At 47.2% G+C, this 17,740-nt stretch overlaps 1 protein-coding gene across 3 annotated transcripts in view; it reads left to right on the top strand.

Annotated features, from left to right (window-relative positions):
• IPCEF1 (interaction protein for cytohesin exchange factors 1) overlaps window positions 1-17,740 on the top strand; it is a 359,460-nt gene that overhangs the window by 25,032 nt on the left and 316,688 nt on the right. The window contains exon 1 of one of the 3 annotated variants that reach the window (XM_077289084.1): window positions 15,973-16,099. The exons of the other annotated variants lie outside the window; for them this stretch is intronic. The gene's annotated coding sequence lies outside the window, so the exon portion shown is untranslated. Of the gene's footprint in view, window positions 1-15,972; window positions 16,100-17,740 lie in introns of those variants that run through there. 3 annotated transcript variants of the gene reach the window in all.

The following is a 17,740-nucleotide window of genomic DNA, read 5'->3' on the forward strand; positions in this document are numbered from 1 at the left end:
ATGAGATAAAAGAGATAACACTTCCTGCGCTTACCCTATCCAGATATTCAGGATCGTTGGCTTCCATCCGGTTCCTGGGAGAACACAGTCCTTTGGGGGTACTTACACAGTTCCAGTGCCTGTTCCCACTGCCCGGCAGTCCTTGGCAGCACTTTCTCCTCCAGGGGATATACTATGCTCCCAACAAAGTAGCATGTCCTGCCTCAGGCAAGACTGCCTGGGCTTTGCACCAGAAGCAGGAAATTACTGCTTTTTCAGCCTACTGGGCCAACCCCCTTTCTTTAATTAACCATTTCTGTCCCTAATCTTAAAACATGCAATAGACAATATACACAGTACACACTGATACAGCACATTACATTAATAAAACAGTAATACATAACATTATCTTACAGGTAAACCCTCAGGATACCGCACGGGGCACACATGCTCGGCATATAGGAGAGAGGAGACAAATTAGTGTCTCCACCATCTCCTTACACCACTCCCTCCTAAAATATTGTTGTTCCCCACCATAATTGCCCCTGAAACAGTAAAATAACATAGTCCATTAAAATGAACGCAGTCTCTGTCTGCTGCCGATGGATCGAACGGGCGCAACTAAAACTTGGGGGAGGGGAAAACAAAATTTTTCCACTGTAACCATATTGGCTACCACTGGCACCTAGCCCTTGGAGCGATATAGGGCCCTCTGCCCTTTTAGAGATGCAGAACAGTCTCTGTGACTTAGCAGGTGCAACTGGCACAATCTTTTCAAGGGGCCGCATCAATCAATGCATGGCCGTTGGTTGGTATAGTGGGCCGCATGTGGACCCTGCACCACGATTTATGTATGGGATGAGGATCTGCTGCAGGAGAAGTCTCTACTATTTCTTCTGCTCTGCACCCCTCCAGCGGTAGCCCCATGGCTCCCAGAGCTACCGGCTCTGGTGATTCATCTGCGGCCGCCTCTCTTTCCCGGCGATGCTTCCTCCTGCCTAGCTGCAGGAACTGAGACCATTGCAGTCAGCCGCTCATAACAATGAGCCTCCTGTGGTGGTCTTTCCTCCTGATTGAAGGCCATCCTCACTGCCACAGCATATGTCCCTCGGGGTCCTTGCTCCTTGATGATGGTGACACTGTCCCTTAACTGAAGAGGGCCGTTAAAAGTAATGGACCCCACATTAACAGACTTTATCCCCAGTACCGGTCTCCAGGATAAAGCCATAACCCCTCCTGGGGTCCAAGTGCCAGATCCTACTGCTGGTCATCCGTCCAGCCAGAGCTCTCCCACCGGGGCACTGTAGTTGTCTGACAATGCTGCGCTCTTGCCACTTCTTTGATCACATTTTGGATCCACAGAGCCTCTCCAGCAGTGGGCTCCAAGTTCTTCTCCAAGTACACGTCGCTGGTGCCAGACAGAACAGGCGTGGGCTGAGAGGATGCAGGTGTCACCAACAGTGGGGATGACGGTGGAATCGGGAGATGGGATGTGACCGGGAAGGATGGCGGGGCCACAAGAGGTGAAGGAGCAGGGGTTGAGGTGACAGGTCGGTTGGCAGGAACTCCCTACTCGCCGCCTCTGCATCCGGTGACAACCCTCTTGAGTGGCTGCGGGAGTCGGTGATCACAGTCATGACAATCCCCCTCAGGGCAGCCTCCAGCATCTACTGGGCCCCCTCTGATCCAGTTTGGGTGTTGCCTGTCCTGCTAGCTCCTCATTCTCCACCAGCTGCTGGTTTGGCTGCTGGAAAGGGTGCCACACCTCTAGCTCTTCCATTCACCAGGCCTCGAAGCGCAGGCCCGTCGCCAACCGGGCCACAGATTGCCTCCTGTCCTGGCAGCCGATGCCGTCATGGAATGACATGCTGCTCCTCTAAATACCGTATTTTTCGGACTATAAGACTCACCGGTTGATAGGACGCACCCCAAATTTTCAGAATAAAAATAAGGAAAAAAAAAATGTTTCAAATGGGGGTACGTCTTACAGTCCGAATTCAGCTTACCAGTGAAGGGATCGCCACAGGTGGAGAAGTGGTCACAGGGGCCTTTCGGTGGTCCAGGCTGGTGCGTTGGCCTCCAGGAAATCCCATCCCAGGCTGGTGCTCTGTGCTTGGTCAGGGGTGAAGGCTCTGTGTCCGGGGCAGGGGCTGTGCTCCGCTCCAGAACAGTGGCTGGGCTCCGGGGCACAGGCTGGGCTCTGGGGCACAAGCTGTGCTGCGGGCAGTGGCTGGGCTCTGGGGCACAGGCTGGGCTCTGGGGCACAAGCTGTGCTGCGGGCAGTGGCTGGGCTTTGGGGCACAGGCTGGGCTCTGGGGCACAAGCTGTGCTGCAGGCAGTGGCTGGGCTCTGGGGCACAGGCTGGGCTCCGGGGCACAAGCTGTGCTGCGGGCAGTGGCTGGGCTCCTGGACACAGGCTGTGCTGTGGGCAGTGGCTGGGCTCTGGGGCATAGGCTGGGCTCCGGGGCACAGGCTGGGCTCCGGGGCACAGGCTGGGCTCCGGGGCACAGGCTGGGCTCCGGGGCACAGGCTGGGCTCCGGGGCTGTGGCAGCAGCTCTCTGGGCTCAGTGGGGGCTCCGACGGCATTTCTTCAAAGCCCGGAGGCCCCCCGCTCATCCGGCATGTTGCGGTGGCCTCCGAGAACATGGGCGCCAGGAAAATGGCCACCGGGCTGGCGCACGCTCAGATTCAGATCTTGTTGCCGAGATTTCGCCCCGAGATCTTAGGAGACGAGATCTCGTTGACGAGATTTGAATCTGAGCGTGCGCCCACCCGGCGGCCATTTTCCTGGCGCCTATGTTCTCGGAGGCCACTGCAACATGCCGGATGAGCGGGGGGCCTCCAGGCTTTGAAGAAATGCCGTCGGAGCCCCCACTGAGCCCAGAGAGCCGCTGCCACAGCCCCACAGCACAGCCCCTGCCTGCAGCACAGCCCCTGCCTGCAGCACAGCCACAGCTGCACCAGCATGGGAAGGGAGGCTGCATCGGGACCGCCGCCGCTGCCGCTGCCACATAATTTGTAAGTATATTCCGACTACCAGACGCACCCCCATTTTCCCCTTACATTTTTGGGGAAAAAAGTGCGTCTTGTAGTCCGAAAAATACGGTAATATACAGCAATGGCGCCTCTTCTTCTGACATGCTGTCTTGCTTGGTCGGGCTCCTCCAGTTCATGGGCAGAACCTCTTCCGGCTGTTCCACCCATTTCCTTACACTCTGTTGCATGGGCGGCAGCCTTTCCTTTGCCCGCACCCATTTTGGGTGGGCCTTGCTCACAGTGGGACGTGGCATCTTTCCTTCTGGCGACACGTTGTTGTGAATTAGACTTTTTTGGCTCCCTCTTGTGGTCACTAGTGATATGACTCTGGGATTGTCTTTCCTCAGTTTGGCACCCACCTGGGCCGTTAGTCCAGGGGTGTTGCTATATAAACTTCCTGGATTCTCAGTCCAGTGCCTGGCATCGTTGTAATCAGTTCCTTTCTGTTTGCTCCTGTCTGCTGGTCCTGGATCTTGCAAAATTAAGCTAAGTCTTGCTTCCTTGTTTTTTGGTTATTTGCATTGCTATTATTTTTTGTCCAGCTTGTACTAAATGTGATTCCTGATTCTGCTGGAAGCTCTAGGGGGCTGGTGTTCTCCCCCCGGGCCATTAGACGGTTCGGGGGTTCTTGAATATCCAGCGTGGAAATTTTGATAGGGTTTTTGCTGACCGTATAAGTCATCTTACTATATTCTGCTATTAGTCAGTGGGCCTCTCTTTGCTAAATATCTAGTTCATTCTTACGTTTGTCTTTTCTCCTTACCTCACCATTATTATTTGTTGGGGGCTTGTATCCAACTTTTGGGGTATTTTCTCTGGAGGCAAGAAAGGTCTATCTTTTCCCTTCTAGGGTTAGTTAGTTCTCCGGCTGGCGCGAGACGTCTAGAACCAACGTAGGCACGTTCCCCGGCTGCTGCTATTTGTGGTGCTAGGATTAGATATATGGTCAGCCCAGTTACCACTGCCCTATGAGCTGTTTTTTTGTGTTTGCAGACTTGGTATGTATTTTTGAGACCCTCTGCCATTGGGGTCATAACAGTATGCCAGGCCAAGGTTGAATGTCCAGACTTTGATTACAAGTGTGGATCAGCTTGCTGCTCGTGTGCAGGGTATACAAGATTTTGTTACCAGTAGTCCAATGTCTGAACCTAAAATACCTATTCCTGAGCTGTTCTCTGGAGATCGATTTAAGTTTAGGAATTTCAGGAATAATTGTAAATTGTTTCTATCTCTGAGACCCCGTTCATCTGGAGATTCAGCTCAGCAAGTAAAAATTGTTATCTCTTTCTTACGGGGCGACCCTCAGGATTGGGCCTTCTCGCTAGCGCCAGGAGATCCGGCATTGGCAAATGGTGATGCGTTTTTTCTGGCGCTCGGATTGCTTTCTGAGGAACCCAATCTTGAAATTCAGGCAGAAAAAGCCTTGTTGGCTATTTCTCAGGGGCAGGATGAAGCTGAAGTGTATTGCCAAAAATTTCGGAAATGGTCCGTGCTTACTCAGTGGAATGAGTGTGCTCTGACCGCAAATTTCAGAAATGGCCTTTCTGAAGCCATTAAGAATGTGATGGTGGGTTTCTCCATTCCTACAGGTCTGAATGATTCCATGGCGCTGGCTATTCAAATTGACCGGCGTTTGCGGGAGTGCAAGGCTGCGAATCCTCTGGTGGTGTTGTCTGAACAAACACCTGATTTAATGCAATGTGGTAGAATTCAGACTAGAAATGAACGGAAAAATCATAGACGTCAGAATGGGTTGTGTTTTTACTGTGGTGATTCTACACAAGTTATATCAGCATGCTCTAAACGCCTAACTAGGGTTGTTAGTCCTGTCGCCATTGGTAATTTGCAACCTAAATTTATTTTGTCTGTGACTTTAATTTGCTCATTGTCCTCCTACCCTGTTATGGCGTTTGTGGATTCAGGTGCTGCCCTGAGTCTTATGGATCTGTCGTTTGCCAAGCGTTGTGGTTTTGTTCTTGAGCCATTGGTAAATCCTATCCCTCTTAGAGGTATTGATGCTACGCCATTGGCGGAAAATAAACCGCAGTTTTGGACACAGGTAACCATTTGCATGACTCCTGAACATCGGGAGGTGATTCGTTTTCTTGTTCTGCATAAAATGCATGATTTGGTCGTTTTGGGTCTGCCATGGTTACAGACCCATAATCCAGTCTTGGATTGGAAGGCAATGTCTGTGTCAAGTTGGGGCTGTCAGGGAATTCATGGTGACTCCCCGCCGGTGTCTATTGCTTCCTCTACTCCTTCAGAAGTTCCTGAGTATTTGTCTGATTACCAGGATGTATTCAGCGAGTCCGGCTCCAGTGCTCTTCCTCCTCATAGGGACTGTGACTGCGCTATAGATTTGATTCCAGGTAGTAAATTTCCTAAGGGAAGATTATTTAATCTGTCTGTACCTGAGCATACCGCAATGCGTTCGTATATCAAGGAATCTCTGGAGAAGGGGCATATCCATCCATCCTCTTCCCCTCTTGGTGCGGGATTCTTTTTTGTGGCCAAGAAGGACGGATCTTTGAGACCTTGTATTGACTATCGGCTTCTGAATAAAATCACTGTTAAATTTCAGTATCCTTTGCCTCTGTTGTCGGACTTGTTTGCCCGGATTAAAGGTGCCAAGTGGTTCACCAAGATAGATCTTCGTGGTGCGTACAACCTTGTGCGCATTAAGCAAGGAGATGAATGGAAAACTGCATTTAATACGCCCGAAGGTCATTTTGAGTACTTGGTGATGCCTTTCGGGCTCTCTAATGCTCCTTCAGTGTTTCAGTCCTTTATGCATGATATTTTCCGGAAGTATCTGGATAAATTTATGATTGTTTATCTGGATGATATTTTGGTTTTTTCTGATGATTGGGACTCGCATGTAGAGCAGGTCAGGATGGTGTTTCAGGTTTTGCGTGAGAATGCTTTGTTTGTTAAGGGCTCAAAGTGTCTCTTTGGAGTACAGAAGGTTCCCTTTTTGGGTTTTATTTTTTCCCCTTCTGCGGTGGAGATGGACCCAGTCAAGGTCCGAGCTATTCATGATTGGACTCAACCCACGTCAGTTAAGAGTCTTCAGAAGTTCTTGGGTTTTGCTAACTTCTACCGTCGTTTTATCGCTAATTTTTCTAGCGTTGTTAAACCTTTGACGGATATGACCAAGAAAGGTTCTGATGTTGCTAACTGGGCTCCTGCAGCCGTGGAAGCTTTTCAAGAGTTGAAGCGTCGGTTTACTTCAGCGCCTGTTTTGTGCCAGCCTGATGTCTCACTTCCCTTTCAGGTTGAAGTGGATGCTTCTGAGATTGGGGCAGGGGCCGTTTTGTCGCAGAGAGGCCCTGGTTGCTCTGTAATGAGACGATGTGCTTTCTTCTCTAGGAAGTTTTCGCCTGCTGAGTGGAATTATGATGTTGGCAATCGGGAGTTGCTGGCCATGAAGTGGGCATTTGAGGAGTGGCGTCATTGGCTCGAGGGTGCTAAGTATCGTGTGGTGGTTTTGACTGATCACAAGAATCTGATGTATCTCGAGTCTGCTAAACGCCTGAATCCTAGACAGGCCCGTTGGTCATTGTTTTTCTCCCGTTTTGACTTTGTGGTCTCGTATTTACCAGGTTCAAAGAATGTGAAGGCTGATGCTCTTTCAAGGAGCTTTGTGCCTGACTCTCCTGGAGTCGCAGAACCAGTTGGTATTCTTAAAGAGGGAGTAATCTTGTCAGCCATTTCTCCGGATTTGCGACGTGTGTTGCAGAGATTTCAGGCTGGTAGACCTGACTCTTGTCCACCTGACAGACTGTTTGTTCCTGATAAGTGGACCAGCAGAGTCATTTCCGAGGTTCATTCCTCGGTATTGGCAGGGCATCCGGGAATTTTTGGCACCAGAGATCTGGTGGCTAGGTCCTTTTGGTGGCCTTCCTTGTCACGGGATGTGCGGTCATTTGTGCAGTCCTGTGGGACTTGTGCTCGGGCTAAGCCTTGCTGTTCTCGTGCCAGCGGCTTGCTCTTGCCCTTGCCTGTCCCGAAGAGGCCTTGGACACACATTTCCATGGATTTAATTTCAGATCTTCCGGTGTCTTAAGGTATGTCTGTCATCTGGGTGGTATGTGATCGCTTTTCCAAGATGGTCCATTTGGTATCTTTGCCTAAACTGCCTTCCTCTTCCGATCTGGTTCCCTTGTTCTTTCAGAATGTGGTTCGTTTACACGGCATTCCTGAGAATATCGTGTCTGACAGAGGATCCCAGTTTGTTTCCAGGTTCTGGCGATCCTTTTGTGCTAAGATGGGCATTGATTTGTCGTTTTCGTCTGCCTTTCATCCTCAAACTAATGGACAAACGGAGCAAACTAATCAGACTCTGGAGGCTTATTTGAGGTGTTTTGTTTCTGCAGATCAGGATGATTGGGTGACCTTCTTGCCGTTGGCTGAGTTTGCCCTTAATAATCGGGCTAGTTCCGCTACTTTGGTTTCGCCTTTTTTTTGCAACTCTGGTTTCCATCCTCGTTTTTCCTCGGGACATGTGGAGCCTTCTGACTGTCCTGGGGTAGATTCCGTGGTGGATAGGTTGCAGCAGATCTGGAATCATGTGGTGGACAACTTGAAGTTGTCACAGGAGAAGGCTCAGCGTTTTGCCAACCGCCGCCGCGGTGTGGGTCCCCGACTTCATGTTGGGGATTTGGTATGGCTGTCTTCTCGATTTGTTCCTATGAAGGTCTCCTCTCCTAAATTTAAGCCTCGCTTCATCGCTTCCTTACAAGATATTGGAAATCCTTAATCCTGTGTTCTTTCGCTTGGATCTTCCGGTGTCGTTTGCCATTCACAACGTGTTCCATAGGTCTTTGTTGCGGCGGTACGTTGTACCTGTGGTTCCTTCTGTTGAGCCTCCTGCTCCGGTGTTGGTTGAGGGCGAGTTGGAGTACGTGGTGGAGAAGATCTTGGATTCTCGTCTCTCCAGGTGGAGGCTTCAGTATCTGGTCAAGTGGAAGGGCTATGGTCAGGAGGATAATTCCTGGGTGGTTGCCTCTGATGTGCATGCGGCCGATTTAGTTCGTGCCTTTCACGCTGCTCATCCTGATCGCCCTGGTGGTCTTCGTGAGGGTTCGGTGACCCCTCCTTAAAGGGGGGGTACTGTTGTGAATTAGACTTTTTTGGCTCCCTCTTGTGGTCACTAGTGATATGACTCTGGGATTGTCTTTCCTCAGTTTGGCACCCACCTGGGCCGTTAGTCCAGGGGTGTTGCTATATAAACTTCCTGGATTCTCAGTCCAGTGCCTGGCATCGTTGTAATCAGTTCCTTTCTGTTTGCTCCTGTCTGCTGGTCCTGGATCTTGCAAAATTAAGCTAAGTCTTGCTTCCTTGTTTTTTGGTTATTTGCATTGCTATTATTTTTTGTCCAGCTTGTACTAAATGTGATTCCTGATTCTGCTGGAAGCTCTAGGGGGCTGGTGTTCTCCCCCCGGGCCGTTAGACGGTTCAGGGGTTCTTGAATATCCAGCATGGAAATTTTGATAGGGTTTTTGCTGACCGTATAAGTCATCTTACTATATTCTGCTATTAGTCAGTGGGCCTCTCTTTGCTAAATATCTAGTTCATTCTTACGTTTGTCTTTTCTCCTTACCTCACCGTTATTATTTGTTGGGGGCTTGTATCCAACTTTTGGGGTATTTTCTCTGGAGGCAAGAAAGGTCTATCTTTTCCCTTCTAGGGTTAGTTAGTTCTCCGGCTGGCGCGAGACGTCTAGAACCAACGTAGGCACGTTCCCCGGCTGCTGCTATTTGTGGTGCTAGGATTAGATATATGGTCAGCCCAGTTACCACTGCCCTATGAGCTGGTTTTTTGTGTTTGCAGACTTGGTATGTATTTTTGAGACCCTCTGCCATTGGGGTCATAACACACGTTTCCTCCATGACACCCACAAAAGGCGGCACCATCCTCAGCTTTCATGCCAACGGCCACCATCTTCTTGGCAGCAGTTGGCGCCATCTTTAAATCATCAACAGCTGCTATCTTTGACTCTTTCATGGCGGTAAACAATCCACAAATCCCGGGGATCCTCTCTGTCAATCTTGCAGTTGCAGGGCTGCTGGGGTTGATCCTGCCAACTACGACAAATGTAACAAGGTGGAATGGGGTGGTAGCCATGGACGAGTCCACTTGGTCACAGTCAGTGAGCACCCCGGCCCCTTGCACATGAAAAGGCAGATAAAATCCCAGCCTTGTGGCATAGTTGCATACCTCTGACACACGTTTGCTCTCCACACTGAAACGGCGTCCTCTGGGTGCGCCACACGTCACACTTCAGTACCAACAGTGGAAAACTTTTAATAATGATGAGATAAAGAAGATAAAACTTCCTGCACTTTCCCTATCCAGATATTCAGCATCATTGGCTTCCATCCGGTTCCTGGGAGCACACAGTCCTTTGGGGGCACTTCCACAGTTCTAGTGCCCATTCCCACTGCCCGGCAGTCCTTGGAAGCACTTTCTATCCCAGGGGATATACTCTGCTCCCAACAGTGGAGCACGTCCTGCCTCAGGCAAGCCTGCCCAGGCTCTGCTCTGGAAGCAAGAAATTGCAGCTTTTCAGCATGCTTGGCCAACCCCCTTTCTTTACTTAACCATTTCTGTCCCTAACCTTAACACACACAATAGACAATATATACAGTACACACAAACACAGCACATTACATTAACCCCTTAGTGACAGAGCCAATTTGGTACTTAATGACCGAGCCAATTTTTACAATTCTGACCAGTGTCACTTTATGAGGTTATAACTCTGGAACGCTTTATCGGATCCCGCTGATTCTGAGATTGTTTTTTCGTGACATGTTGTACTTCAAGTTAGTGGTAACATTTCTTCGATATTACTTGCGATTATTTATGAAAAAAATGGAAATATGGCGAAAATTTTTAAAATTTTGCAATTTTCAAACTTTGTATTTTTATGCCCTTAAATCAGAGAGATATGTCACAAAAAATAGTTAATAAATAACATTTCTCACATGTCTACTTTACATCAGCACAATTTTGGAAACAATTTTTTTTTTTGTTAGGGAGTTATAAGGGTTAAAAGTTGACCAGCAATTTCTCATTTTTACAACACCATGTTTTTTTTAGGGACCACATCACCTTTGAAGTGATTTTGAGGGGTCTATATGATAGAAAATAACCAAGTGTGACACCATTCTAAAAACTGCACCCCTCAAGCTGCTCAAAACCACATTCAAGAAGTTTATTAACCCTTTACGTACTTCACAGGAACTAAAACAATGTGGAAGAAAAAAATGAACATTTTACTTTTTTTTGCAAACATTTTACTTCAGAACCATTTTTTTAAATTTTCACAAGTGTAAAAACAGAAATTTAACCACAAATTTTGTTGTGCAATTTTTCCTGAGTACACCGATACCCCATATGTGGAGGTAAACCACTGTTTTGGCGCACCGCAGAGCTTGGAAGTGAAGGAGCACCGTTTGACTGTTTCAATGCAGAATTGGCTGGAATTGAGATCGGACGCCATGTCGCGTTTGGAGAGCCCCTAATGTGCCTAAACAGTGGAAACCACCCACAAGTGACACCATTTTGGAAACTAGACCCCCCAAGGAACTTATCTAGATGTGTGGTGAGCACTTTGAACCCCCAAGTGCTTCACAGAAGTTTATAACGTAGAGCCGTGAAAATAAAAAATCTCATTTTTTCTACAAAAATGATATTTTTGCCCCCAAATTTTTATTTTCACAAGGGTAACAGGAGAAATTAGACCACAAAAGTTGTTGTGCAATTTCTCCTGAGTACGTCGATACCCCATATGTGGAGGTAAACCACTGTTTGGGCGCACCGCAGAGCTTGGAATTGAAGGAGCACCGTTTGACTTTTTCAATGCAGAATTGGCTGGAATTGAGATCGGATGCCATGTCGCGTTTGGAGAGTCCCTGATGTGCCTAAACAGTGGAAACACCCCACAAGTGATACCATTTTGGAAACTAGACCCCTTAAGGAACTTATCTAGATGTGTGGTGAGCACTTTGAACCCCCAAGTGCTTCACAGAAGTTTATAACGTAGAGCCGTGAAAATAAAAAATCTCATTTTTTCTACAAAAATGATATTTTTGCCCCCAAATTTTTATTTTCACAAGGGTAACAGGAGAAATTAGACCACAAAAGTTGTTGTGCAATTTCTCCTGAGTACGTCGATACCCCATATATGGGGGTAAACCACTGTTTGGGCGCACCGCAGAGCTTGGAAGAGAAGGAGTGTCGTTTTACTTTTTCAATGTAGAATTGGCTGGAATTGAGATCGGACGCCATGTCACGTTTGGAGAGCCGCTGATGTGCCTAAACAGTAGAGACCCCCCACATATGACACCATTTTGGAAACTAGACCCCTTAAGGAACTTATCTAGATGTGTGGTGAGCACTTTAAACCCCCAGGTGCTTCACAGAAGTTTATAACGTAGAGCCGTGAAAATAAAAAAATCGCATTTTTTCTACAAAAATGATCTTTTTGCCTCCAAATTTTTATTTTACCAAGGGTAACAGGAGAAAATGGACCCCAGAAGCTGTTGTACAATTTGTCTTGAGTACGCCGACACCCTATATGTGGGGGTAAACCACTGTTTGGGCGCATGGCTGAGCTCGGAAGCAAAGGAGCGCCATTTGACTTTTCAATGCAAAATTGACTGGAATTGAGATCGGACGCCATGTCGTGTTTGGAGAGCCCCTGATGTGCCTAAACAGCAGAAACCCCCCAAAAGTGACCCCATTTTGGAAACTAGACCCCCCATGGAACTTATCTAGATGTGTAGTGAGAACTTTGAATGCCCAAGTGCATCACAGAAGTTTATAATGCAGAGTCGTGAAAATAAAAAATATATATTTTTTAACAATAAAGATTTTTTAGCCCCCAAGTTTTTATTTTCACAAGGGTAACAAGAGAAATTGTACCCCAAAAGTTGTTGTCCAATTTGTCCTGAGTATGCTGGTACCCCATATGTGGGGGTAAACCACTGTTTGGGCGCACGGCAGAGCTCGGAAGGGAAGGAGCGCCATTTTGGAATGCAGACTTTGATAGAATTGTCTGCGGGCGTTATGTTGCGTTTGCAGACCCCTAATGTACCTAAACTGTAGAAACCCCCAACAAGTGACCCCATTTTGGAAAATAGACCCCCCAAGGAACTTATCTAGATATGTGGTGAGAACTTTGAATGCCCAAGTGCTTCACAGAAGTTTATAATGCAGAGTAGTGAAAATAAAAAATATTTTTTTTCCCACAAAAAAGATTTTTTTAGCCCCCAAATTTTTATTTTCACAAGGGTAACAAGAGAAATTGGACCCCAAAAGTTGTTGTCCAATTTGTCCTGAGTATGCTGGTACCCCATATGTGGGGGTAAACCACTGTTTGGGCGCTCGGCAGAGCTCGGAAGGGAAGGAGTGCCATTTTGGAATGCAGACTTTGATAGAATTGTCTGCGGGCGTTATGTTGCGTTTGCAGACCCCTAATGTACCTAAACAGTAGAAACCCCCAACAAGTGACCCCATTTTGGAAAATAGACCCCCCAAGGAACTTATCTAGATATGTGGTGAGAACTTTGAATGCCCAAGTGCTTCACAGAAGTTTATAATGCAGAGTAGTGAAAATAAAAAATATTTTTTTTCCCACAAAAAAGATTTTTTTAGCCCCCAAATTTTTATTTTCACAAGGGTAACAAGAGAAATTGGACCCCAAAAGTTGTTGTCCAATTTGTCCTGAGTATGCTGGTACCCCATATGTGGGGGTAAACCACTGTTTGGGCGCACGGCAGAGCTCGGAAGGGAAGGAGCGCCATTTTGGAATGCAGACTTTGATAGAATTGTCTGCGGGCGTTATGTTGCGTTTGCAGACCCCTAATGTACCTAAACAGTAGAAACCCCCACAAGTGACCAAATTTTGGAAACTAGACCCCCTAAGGAACTTATCTAGATATGTGGTGAGAACTTTGAAAGCTCAAGTGCTTCACAGAAATTTATAATGCAGAGTAGTGAAAATAAAAAAATATATTTTTTTCCAACAAAAAAGATTTTTAGCCCCCAAGTTTTTATTTTCACAAGGGTAACAGGAGAAATTGGACCCCAAAAGTTGTTGTCCAATTTATCCCGAGTACGCTGATGCCCCATATGTGGGGGTAAACCACTGTTTGGGCGCACGGCAGAGCTCAGAAGGGAGGGAGTACCATTTGACTTTTTTAGCGCAAAATTGGCTGTCGTGTTTGGAGACCCCCTGATGTACCTAAACAGTGGAAACCCCCCAATTCTAACTCCAACCCTAACCCCAACACAGCCCTAACCCTAATCTCAACCCGATCCATAATCCTAATCACAACCCTAACGATAATCACAACCCTAACCCCAAAACAGCCCTAATCTCAACCCTAACCATAACCCTAATCAAAACCCTAAATCCAACACACCCCTAACCCTAATCCCAACCCTAACCCTAATCCCAACCCTAATCCCAAACGTAACACTAATCCCAACCCTAATCCAAACGCTAACCCTAATCCCAACTCTAACCCTAACTTTAGCCCCAACCCTAACTTTAGCCCCAACCCTAACCATAACTTTAGCCCCCGTCGTCACAAAAAAAGTTCAATGTAACCTTTTTTTTGTACGTCGCGTCCGCCATTTCCGCGGATGCGTGGCCGTAACTCTGCCCCCTCCTCCCCAGGACATAGACTGGGCAGCGGATGCGTTGAAAAACTGCATCCGCTGCCCACGTTGTGCACAATTTTCACAACGTGCGTCGGTACATCGGGCCGACGCATTGCGACCGCCCCGTACCGACGCAAGTGTGAAAGAAGCCTAAGGCTACTTTCACACTAGCGTCGTACTCGGCCCATCGCAGTGTGTCGGGCCGACGTACCGACGCTAGCGTTGTAAGCGCCGCACAACGGGTGCAGCGGATGCTGTTTTTTCAACGCATCCGCTGCCCCATTGTGAGGTGCGGGGAGGCGGGGGCGGAGTTCCGGCCACGCATGCGCGGTCGGAAATGGCGGACACGTCGCACAAAAAAGTTACATGTAGTTTTTTTTGTGTCGACGGTCCGCCGAAGCACGACGCATCCGTCGCACGACGGATGCGACATGTGGCAATCCGTCGCAATGCGTCGCTAATGCAAGCCAATGGAGAAAAAACGCATCCTGCAAGCACTTTTGCAGGATGCGTTTTTTCTCCAACGACGCATTGCGACGGAAGCCAAAAAACGCTAGTGTGAAAGTAGCCTAACTCTAACCCTAGCCCTAACCCTAAATTTAGCCCCAACCCTAACCCTAACCCTAACTCTAACCCTAACTCTAACCCTAACCCTAACCCTAACCCTAACCCTAACCCTAACTCTAACCCTAACCCTAACCCTAACTCTAACCCTAACCCTAACTCTAACCCTAACCCTAACCCTAACCCTAACTCTAACCCTAACCCTAACCCTAACTCTAACCCTAACCCTAACCCTAACCCTAATTTTAGCCCCAACTTGTCTTCTCCTGCCGGCCGGCAGATGGCAGCAGATGGCGGGCGCACTGCGCATGCGCCCGCCATGATGAAAAAGCCGGCTGGCAGGAGAAGACAGAAGAGGACCCAGGGACCCCGGGTGAGTATGATAGGGTCCCCGAATCCCCCTATTTCTCTGTCCTCTGATGTGCGATCACATCAGAGGACAGAGAAATAACTGATCGGTTTGTTTTTTTTTTTTTTGCGGTCGCCGGTAAACTGTTAATTACCGGCGATCGCAAAGCAGGGGTCGGTGCAAACCGACCCCGATCATGTTCTTTGGGGTCTCGGCTATCCCCGGCAGCCGAGACCCCAAAGAACATCCGGGTGCCGGGCGGCGGGCGCACTGCGCGTGCGCCCGCCATTTTTTCCCGGAAAAAAGATGGCGGCGCCCATGGGGAGACACGAGGAGCACCGGGGGAGGTAGGTAAGTATTGGGGGGCTAATGGGGGCCATCGGGGACCACATTTCTCTGTCCTCCGATGTGCGATCACATCGGAGGACAGAGAAATTAAACGGCAAATCGCGTTTTGTTTTTTTTTGTTGCGACCGCCGGTAAACGGTTAATTACCGGCGATCGCAACTCGGGGGTCGGTAAAAACCCCCCGAATCATGTTCTCTGGGGTCTCGGCTACCCTCGGCAACCGAGACCCCAGAGAAAATCCGACTCTGGGGGGCGCTATTCACTTTTTCCACAGCGCCGTTAATTAACGGCGCTGTGGATTAAGTACCCTTAGCGGCCGCCGTTAAAAGGCGTATCGGCGGTCGTTAAGGGGTTAATAAAACCATAATACATAACATTAGCAAGCAGGTAAACCCTCAGGATACCGAAAGGGGCACACATGCCCGGCATATAGGAGAGAGGAGACAAATGAGGGTCTGCGCCACCTCCTTACAAAAGAGTGAAAAATTTTAAGGAGTATGAATACTTTCTGTACCCACTGTACATGACAAAGAGGTGGAAAGCCATTTTAATGACTGCAGTCTGCCAGTGTACCTGCATCTTTCTCCTGTCCAAGATAATTGCTGGTCAGTATCTAGTAACAGCCCATAGTCTGAAACGTTTACTGGTAATGATATGGCGCAAGTGTGTGCATACAATAAATATTTGCTATAGACATTTCTGCACCAAATCCGTATCTCTTGGCAGGAAAATCGCTTTGATATTGCTGCGTTTTTTATGAGATTTTTTCCCATTCTTTAGAATGTGTGAAAAATGTTGCAAAAATGCTGAAAGAATAAATGTTACAGACAGGAAACTGCTTCAAATCTGCAAGGAAAAAATAAGCTGATTTTCCATGAGATTTCAGATCTCTTGTTCACTCTTCGGGCTCATTCCCACTTGCGATAAAATCGGACGAATGCAATCCACTTAAAAATCAGATTGCATTTGGACCAATTTTATTCTATCATTGTGTGTTCATCTGCGTTTTCTTTTCCAGCTCGGATCGGATCACGTTCGGACTGGAAAAAACTCGCAGCATGCTGCAATTGTAATCGGAAATCGGATCGTATCCCGCAAGATTAGTCAATGGGTGTGAGAAAAAAATTGCACACGACTTGGACCATGTGAGTGCTGTCCGATTTTTACACACCAATCTCCTTGGAAAAGCTGGAAATTCATGTACCGCGTACAGTAACATCACAGGTTACAGGTTAGAATAGAATAGATAGATATATTCACATAGAAAACATAGATATATAGATGTCAGTGACACACACATATACAAAATTAGAATTTCATCAAAAACTTGCCTGTGAACTCCTATTCCCTGTCTGAGGGCACTGCGAGAGTGAGAAAGTTCTCCTGCTCGCCGGTACCATCAGACAGGTCCTGTGAGTTTACAGCCAATGAACGCACTTCACCTTCATAAAAGGACTCTAAAGGTGAACCTGGAAATTATAGGCCAGTAAGTCTAACCTCTATTGTTGGTAAATATTTGAATATTCTGAGGGATGTTATTCTGGATTTTCTCAATGAGAATAACTATTTAACTCCATATCAGCATGGATTTGTGAGGAATCGCTGCTGTCAAACCAATCTAATCAGTTTTTATGAAGAGGTAAGCTATAGACTGGACCAAGGTGAGTCATTGGACGTGGTATATCTTGATTTTTCCAAAGCGTTTGATATCATACCACACAAGAGGTTGGTACACAAAATGAGAATGCTGGGTCTGGGGGAAATTTTGTGTAAATGGGTAAGTAACTGGCTTAGTGATAGAAAGCAGAGGGTGTTTATAAATAGTATATTCTCTAATTGGGTCTCTGTGACCAGTGGGGTACCGCAGAGGTCGGTTTAGGGACCTATTCTCTTCAACATATTTATTAACGATCTGGTAGAAAGTTTACACAGTAAAATATCAATATTTGCAGATGATACAAAACTATGTAAAGCAGCCAATACAAGAGAAAATAGTATTCTGCTACAGATGGATCTGGATAAGTTGGAAACTTGGGCTGATAGGTGGCAGATGCAGTTTAACAATGACAAATGTAAGGTTATACACATGGGAAGAAGGAATCAATATTACCATTACACACTGAATGGGAAACCACTGGATAAATCTGACATGAGGAAGGACTTGGGGATCCTAGTTAATGATAAACTTACCTGGAGCAGCCAGTGCCAGGCAGCGGCTGCAAGGCAAACAGGATCATGGGGTGCATTAAAAGAAGTCTGGATACACATGATGAGAGCATAATACTGCCTCTGTACAAATCCCTGGTTAGACTGCACATGGAGTAATGTGTACAGTTTTGGGCATCGGTGCTCAGGAAGGATATAATGGAACTAGAGTGAGTACAAAGGAGGGCAACAAAATTAATAAAGGGGATTAGGGAACTACAATACCCAGAGAGATTATAAAAATTAGGATTATTTAGTCTAGAAAAAAGATGACTGAGGGGTGATCTAATAACCATGTATAAGTATATAAGGAGACCATACAAATAAAAAAGAAAGCGGATTGGCACATACCATCCCGTGCAACAAAATCCTTTATTGTGGCATCATCATACCAACAGCAGGCAGATAAAACAGTGGAGCAAATACAGACGACGATCGTTTCACGCTTACATTGCGCTTCAACAGGTCACAAGGGGGCATTCTCTGTGTCTGGAGGAGAGAAGGTTTTCCACCAACATAGAAGAGGATTCTTTACTGTTAGGGCAGTGAGAATCTGGAATTTCTTGCCTGAGGAGGTGGTG

Source organism: Ranitomeya variabilis, chromosome 2 (assembly GCF_051348905.1).
Source record: "Ranitomeya variabilis isolate aRanVar5 chromosome 2, aRanVar5.hap1, whole genome shotgun sequence".
Classification (NCBI taxonomy): domain Eukaryota; kingdom Metazoa; phylum Chordata; class Amphibia; order Anura; family Dendrobatidae; genus Ranitomeya; species Ranitomeya variabilis.